The following is an 8,321-nucleotide window of genomic DNA, read 5'->3' on the forward strand; positions in this document are numbered from 1 at the left end:
GTGAGGGAACATATGTGCCGAAGATTCAAGGTGAGGAAGGCTTACATTTCCATCATACAGTACAAAGCCACTCGCTGGAAACAAAAAGCCACTCGCTGGAAACAAAAAGATACAGTAAATACAAAAAGGTACAGTAAATACAAAAAGGTACTGTAAATACAAAAAAGGTACTGTAAATACAAAAAGGTACAGTAAATACAAAAAGGTACAGTAAATACAAAAAGGTACAGTAAATACAAAAAGGTACTGTAAATACAAAAAGGTACAGTACAAAAATACAAAAAGGTACTGTAAATACAAAAAGGTAAGTAAATACAAAAAGGTACTACAAAAATACAGTAAAAAGGTACTGTAAATACACTGTAAATACAAAAAGGTACTGTAAATACAAAAGTACAGTAAATACAAAAAGGTACTGTAAATACAAAAAGGTACTGTAAATACAAAAAGGTACAGTAAATGCAAAAAGGTACTGTAAATGCAAAAAGGTACAGTAAATACAAAAAGGTACTGTAAATACAAAAAGGTACTGTAAATACAAAAAGGTACTGTAAATACAAAAAGGTACAGTAAATACAAAAAGGGCCACCAAAACATCAGGTGGAATGGTGGCAGCCCTTTCCTAACAAACACTGGATGATGGATCAGCAAAGTCTACTACTATCGGATGTATCCGCATGCCATTCGAGGAGACTGTATGCGTTTTTCGTCATGAATCTTGCCCTGGAGGAATCTCTGTGGGACGGTCACTAGCTGGCACGGCCACAAAGCCATACAATCGTGTTTTTACCCTAACCGCTATCATTACTGCTAACCCTAATGCCGAAACCTTAAATCATGAATTTTGACAATACAGACCATTTTTAACTAGGCAGCTGACCCATCTAGCGGAAATGGTTCTGTTCTGCCTCGGAATAAGACTCATCCCAATGAACCTGCTTGGAGCATGGAATTCCCCACCTTTTGCCCTCAGTCATTTGACAAACCAATTAGGTTGGATTCTTTCCAGTATTAAAGAGCGAGTTATGGCTGTCAGTCCCTACACTGCATTCAGACGGCTGAGTATGTGCAAAGTAACAACTTGCTGAGCTGTGATTCATTGCCAAGAACAGGAAACTGAAGTAGTTTTTGTCTGGGTCATATGGGTTAATAACTGTAACTGTAAATGGCCAGTAAGAATGTGGCACAATGTTATTCTAAATGAATTACCCAATAAATACCTCAGTTTGGGCATACTGAATGGGCATACTGAATGGGCATACTGAATGCCTGTTTCCAGTCAAAGAATTCAACATTACCATGTGCATGCCTCATTAAGGGGACATTCTCCATAATCGTGGGCCTCCATTTTGTTCTCTATTAATAATCATTAATACCACTCAAACCATAGACATGTTATGCTCATGTCAGACCTTATACACTTACAAGTGACTATGTTTTGTGGAGTAAGAGATGAAGTATTCTTCTTTGGGACACAGGCTGATGTCAATAATATAGTGCAGTGGCATAGTTGTACTAGGTCGTTAAAAGTGCTGAGTGCACAGATTGTCTTTGGAGGGGTCACTCCATTTTTAGGGACCCTAAGGAGTCCTCAGAACCAGACAGTAGTGTTTAGAACTGCTTTTATGGACGGGACCATGAATGGATTGTATATGAGGAAACTGTGAAGGAATGCCTCACAAAAACAACTATTAGACATGGTAAATGACTCAAATAGCCTTTTGATAACAATGTGTTGTCTGTCTGCTGTTTCCCATGTCAAAATATACTGGGACCAGACCTGCAAACATAAGCAAGCTTTTAAAGTTAAACAGGCTCTCACACACAAAATGCGTATCAGCATATTAAAAAGGTTGATTTACTTGCATGTGACAGAAAGCTAAATTGTAGCTGGTCCCATCTGATAACATGGCACACGTTAGCCCTTTGCTAACTTCACCAGATGGCAGTGAATACACCCTGGCACATCTTATACAGCCAATTAAAATCGTAGACTTAGTTGGACGTGTTCCAACACTTATTCATGGAAGCGTCCTTCGCAGTCCAACATCAAAGCAACTAGCCTATCACTTGTATTTGACTGACTGGTCAAATTGCCCTCTGTGTAAAGTGCCTAATCCATGTAACTGTCGCAGATTGTGGCAAGGGTTCGTCTCTCACATGAGCCCCATGTAGAATTTGCTTAGTGTGCTGGAAAGGGACGTAGCCAACAGCTTGAAAATGAAAAAATGAATTTCAGCCCTGCACACAAACATACTGCTATTGCCTAAGAATCATATGTGTGCAGCTAAATTTAGATGGACTTTTTATGTGCTTTTCTATAATCATCTGCATTGTCACATTATTTCACTTAAGGGCTCCCGAGTGGCGCAGCAGTCTAAGGCACTGCATCTCAGTGTTCAAAGGTGTCACTATAGACTCTGGTTCAATTCCAGGCTGTACCACAACCGGCAGTGATTGGGAGTCCCATAGGGCAGCACACTTTTGGCCCAGCATCGTTAGGGTTTGGCCGGGGTAGGCCGTCACTGCAAATAAGAATTTGTTCTTAGCTGACTTGCCTAACTAAATAAAGGTTAAAGGAGGATCCAAAGTTTACAGTAGAAACAGTTTGCACTCTCGTTATCATCCTACAGATGGCAGTATTGCAGCTTGCATCGACGGTCAAAAAGGTAGAAAGACACTGTCATTAGTATATTTATTTATTAGACATTTTTCAGGATGAAATCCCTTGATGCACCATTTTGTTTTAAAGTGTCCAAATAAAACAAGTACACAATACTTATTAAGTAGAATAATATGGCCTACAACTAATGCAAACTACTGCTACAACTACTCATACAACTAATACAAATAACTACCTGTAATGTTTACATACATGCAGTATTTACGAATATCTTCACATTGTGATGTAGGTGACACAAACAGTTTGTTCTTAATCATTGTGAGATTTTAATGCCCTGATTTCTATAGGTCAATTATTCCAGTCAGTTGGGCCTTTGTATCTGAAATATCTTTCTCCAACCTAATTTGATGTATCCTTGGGATGTGTAATCGCTGCTGTTGTGGAAGGGAGTAGTGAGAGTCTTGTAAAGTTTGGTGTTCCTTAATAAATGCATCGCCAGTCAAACGTTGGACACACCTACTCATTCAAGGGTTTTTTTTATTTGGACTATTTTCTACATTGTAGAATAGTAGTGAAGACATCAAAACTATGAAATAACACATGGAATCAAAAAAATCAACAAAATCAAAATCAATTTTATATTTGAGAATCTTCAAAGTAGTCACCCTTTGCATTGATGACAGCTTTGCACACTGTGGTAGCAGGATTACAAGATTGTTATATTTATGCACTAAATAGCCGTTCCATGAAATAGAGTAAGGTTCTTCGGACTCTTTCTGAGTTAACTGAGAGGAGTCTTTTGAAGCTTGGGCTGGCAACTGTTACTGTATAGAGATGGTTTCCACTCTAGCTTCCTGTGGTTAGTCTGGGCGTAGGGTCAAGGAAATGGCTTGGTTATAATTACCTAAATCTGGCATTCTATAGGAAAGATGTGGTGTGTGTGTGACCCAAGATAGAGATAGCCTGGAAGAATTTAGAACAATGCCTCATTGCATCATCATCCTGGCATCTGGGAAACTAAGCCGGGTTGGAAGTAAACAACATCTTTTTGTAGATAACCAAGGTGGCTTATGGGAGTTGGAACCAGTCTGACTTAGCATTTTTTGTCCTATATAAGGTCTCTGTTTTATCATTATCAGTTAGGCTCTCGGCCCAACAGTCAACACTGTTGGGTCGACGTTTTCATTATTGCAATAATTCAACAATATTGAATAAAGATGATTATTTGAAGAAATGACACAGTATCTCTCCCTTGAATATAATATTCCACCACAACACTCTTGGCATTCTCTCAACCAGCTTCATGAGGAATGCTTTTCCAACAGTCTTGAAGGAGATCTCACATATGCTGAGCACTTGTTGGCTGTTTTTCCTTCACTCTGCGGTCCAACTCATCCAAAAACATCTCAATTGGGTTGAGGTCGGGGGATTGTGAACGCCAGGTCATCTGATGCAGCACTCCATCACTCTCCTTCTTGGTTAAATAGCCCTTATGCAGCCTTGGTGTTTTGGGTCATTGTCCTGTTGAAAAACAAATGATGCAAACCAGATGGGATGGCACATCGCTGCAGAATGCTGTGGTAGCCATGCTGGTTAAGTGTGACTTGAATTCTAAATAAATCACTGACAGTGTCACCAGCAAAGCACCATCACACCTCCTCCATGTTTCACGGTCGGAACCACACATGCAGAGATCATCCATTCACCTAATCTGCGTTGCATAAAGACATGGGGTTGGAAAAAAAATCTCAAATTTGGATTCATCAGACCAGAGGACAGATTTCCACAGGTCCAATGTTCATTGCTTGTCTTCTTATTGGTGTCTTTTCGTAGTGGTTTATTTGCAGCAATTTGACCATGAATAGCTGATTCATGCAGTCTCCTCTGAACAGTTAATGTTGAGATGTGTCTGTTACTTGAACTCTGTGAAGCATTTATCTGGGCTGCAATTTTGTAACTCTAATGAACCTATCCTCTGCAGCAGAGGTAACTCTGGATCTTCCTTTCCTGTGGCGGCCCTCATTGAAGCCAGTTTCATCATAGCGCTTGATGGTTTTTGCGACTGCACTTGAAGAAACTTTCAAAGTTCTTGAAGTTTTCCATATTGACTGATCTTCATGTTGTAAAGTAATGATGGACTGGCTTTCCCTTTGTTAATTTGAGCTGTTCTTGCCATAATATGGACTTTGTCTTTGACAAAATAGTGCTATCTTCTGTATGCCACCCTAGCCTTGTCACAACACAATGAATTGGCTCACAACTGATTCCACAAATGAACTTTTAACAAGGCACACCTGTTAATTGAAATGCATTCCAGGTGACTACCTCGTGAATCTGGTTGAGAGAAGACCAAGAGTGTGCAAAGCTGTCATCAAGGCAAAGGGTGGCTACTTTGAAGAATCTCAAATTTAAAACATTTTTTTTGTTACTACATGATTCCATATGTGTTATTTCATAGTTTTGATATCTTCACTATAATTCTACAATATAGTAAACATTAAGAAAAACACTCGAATGAGGAGGTGTGTCCAAACGTTTGACTGGTACTGAATATAGGGAAATATAAGTTGATACTGTACATTTAGAAAGAAAGTGGTATCAATGCAGTTGTCTTCTGTTTGGGAGTGACAGACAATTTTGTGATTCATACATAGTGAATTGATGTAACCCGGATAAGCACTAAATACATTTCAGTTACTGCTAAACACAGCTGCCAGAATCTTGACTAGAACCAAAAAATGTGATCGTAATTATTCCAGTGCTAGCCTCTCTACACTGGCTTCCTGTTAAGGCTAGGGCTGATTTCAAGGTTTTACTGCTAACCTACAAAGCATTACATGGGTTTGCTCCTACCTATCTCTCTGATTTGGTCCTGTCGTACATACCTACATGTACGCTAAGTTCACAGGACACAAGGCCTCTTTATTGTCCCAAGAATTTCTAAGTAAACAGCTGGAGGCAGGGCTTTCTCCTACAGAGCTCCATTTTTCTGGAATGGTCTGCCTATCCATGTGAGAGACACAGACTCGGTCTCGACCTTAAGTCTTTAATGAAGACTCATCTCTTCAGTAGGTCCTATGATTGTGTGTAGTCTGGCCCAGGGGTGTGAAGGTGAATGGTAAGGAAATGGAGCAACGAACAGCCCTTGATGCCTGGACGGTTCCCCTCTCTCCACTGGGATTCTCTGCCTCTAACCCTTTTACTGGTGTTGAGTCACTGGCTTACTGGTGCTCTTCCATCCCGTCCCTAGGAGTGGGTTGAGTCAATGATGTGATCTTCCTGTCCGGGTTGGTGCACCCCTTGGGTTCGTGCAGTGGGGGAGATCTTTGTGGGTTATACTCGGCCTTGTCTCAGGGTAGTAAGTTGGTGGTTTGAAGATATCCCTCTAGTGGTGTGGGGGCTGTGCTTTGGCAAAGTGGGTGGGGTTATATCCTGCCTGGTTGGTCCTGTCCGGGGGTATCGTCGGACGGGGCCACAGTGTCTCCTGATCCCTCATGTCTCAGCCTGCTGTAATTATGCTGCAATAGTTTGTCGGGGGGCTAGGGTCAGTCTGTTATATTTGGAGTATTTCTCCTGTCTTATCCGGTGTCCTGTGTGAATTACAGTATGCTAACTCTATCTCCTCTCTCTTTCTCTCTTCTCTCGGAGGACCTGAGCCCTAGGACCATGTCTCAAGACTACCTGACCTGATGACTCCTTGCTGTCCCCAGTCCACCTGGTCGTGCTGCTGCTCCAGTTTCAACTGTTCTGCCTGCGGCTATAAAACCCTGATCTATTCACCGGACGTGCTACCTTGTCACGGACCTGCTGTTTTCAAATCTCTCTCTCTACCGCACCTGCTGTCTCTAAGATCGGCTATGAAAAGCTAACTGGCATTTACTCCTGAGGTGCTGACATGTTGCACCCTCAACAACCACTGTGATTATTATTATTTGACCCTGCTGGTCGTCTATGAACATTTGAACATCTTGGCCATGTACTGTTATAATCTCCACCCAGCACAGCCAGAAGAGGATTGGTCACCCCTCAGAGCCTAGTTCCTCTCTAGGTTTCTTCCTAGGTTCCTGCCTTTCTAGGGAGCTTTTCCTAGCCACCGTGCTTCTACATCTGAATTGCTTGCTGTTTGGGGTTTTAGACTGGGTTTCTGTACAGCATTTGTGACATCGGCTGATGGAAAAATGGCTTTAGAAATACATTTGATTGATTGATTGATGTCTTACAATGGCATCCAAGAGTGAATTTGCAAGAAAAAAAAATTCTAATTTGTAAAACAAGGTCTGTGTTTTGTGTTTTGATAGATGTCACCATAGCCTAGGATAGAGGAAGCAGCTGTTGTGTTTCTAGAGTACAGTATTTCTAATGGATACAGTAAAACAATTATTAGATCTGTATAGTAACCCAAGCTTATATTTTAATCATTTTTCTAATATAATCAATTTGCTTCACAAAAGATCATTCAGAATCTATCCTCAAATCCAGATATTTCAAACAAATCCACACTTTCAAGCATTGTTCCATAAAGATTTATGGCAAACACAAATACCGGCATGATTTTAAAACCTCTGAGGCTGCATTTACACCTGAAATAGGGATTCTCAAATAAGACGCCCTGAGCCAAATATAGTGTCACGGGGCTATGTTCATACATATACAGTCCTTTCATACGATGTTAGTTACTCTGTTTGACTACTCCAGAATGCTCCAATTACAAAATCATGATGTTATTTTATTAGCTTAGTAGGCCTTCCTCAACAGTTTGTAATTCAACAAACCCATAAGGAAGACAGAGAGGAGCAATATACACAGAACAAAAATAATTGTAAAATATTTTACTGGGTTACAGATCATATGAGGATATCAGTCAATTGAAATAAATTCATTAGGCCCTACCGTGTGGATTTCACATGACTGGGAATACAGATATGCATTTGTTGGTCACAGATACCTTTTTTTAAAGTGTCTGGTGTGACCGCAATTTGCCTCATGCGGTGCGACACGTCTTCTTTGCATAGAGGTGATCTTGTTGATATTGGCCTGTGGAATGTTGTCCCACCGCTCTTCAATGGCTGTGCGAAGTTGCTGGATATCGGCGGGAACTGGAACATGTTGTTGTACACCTACTGTAGATCCAGAGCATCTCAAATTTGCTCAATGGGTAACATGTCTGGTGAGTTTGCAGGCCATGGACGAACAGGGAGATGTTCAGCTTCCAGGAATTGTGTACAGATCCTTGCGACATGGGGCCGTGCATTATCATGCAGAAACATGAGGTGATGGCGGCGGATGAATGGCACGACAATGAGCCTCAGGATCTCGTCGTGGCATCTCTGTGCATTCAAATTGCCATCGATAAAATGCAATTGTGTCTGTTGTCGGTAGCTTATGTCTGCCCATGCCATAACCCCACAGCCACCATGGGGCACTCTGTTCACAACGTTGACATCAGCATACCGCTCATCCACACAACACCATACACGCTGTCTGCCATCTGACCGGTACAGTTGAAACCGGGATTCATCCGTGAAGAACACACTTTTCCAGTGTTCCAGTAGCCATCGAAGGTGAGCATTTGCCCTCTGAAGTCGTTGATGACGCCGAACTGCAGTAAGGTCAAAACCTTGGTGAGGATGACGAGTGCGCAGATGAGCTTCCCTGAGACGATTTCTGACAGTTTGTGCAGAATTTCTTTGGCTGTGCA

The sequence above is a fragment of the Oncorhynchus gorbuscha genome, linkage group LG01, assembly GCF_021184085.1.
Source record: "Oncorhynchus gorbuscha isolate QuinsamMale2020 ecotype Even-year linkage group LG01, OgorEven_v1.0, whole genome shotgun sequence".
Taxonomy (NCBI): Eukaryota; Metazoa; Chordata; class Actinopteri; order Salmoniformes; family Salmonidae; genus Oncorhynchus; species Oncorhynchus gorbuscha.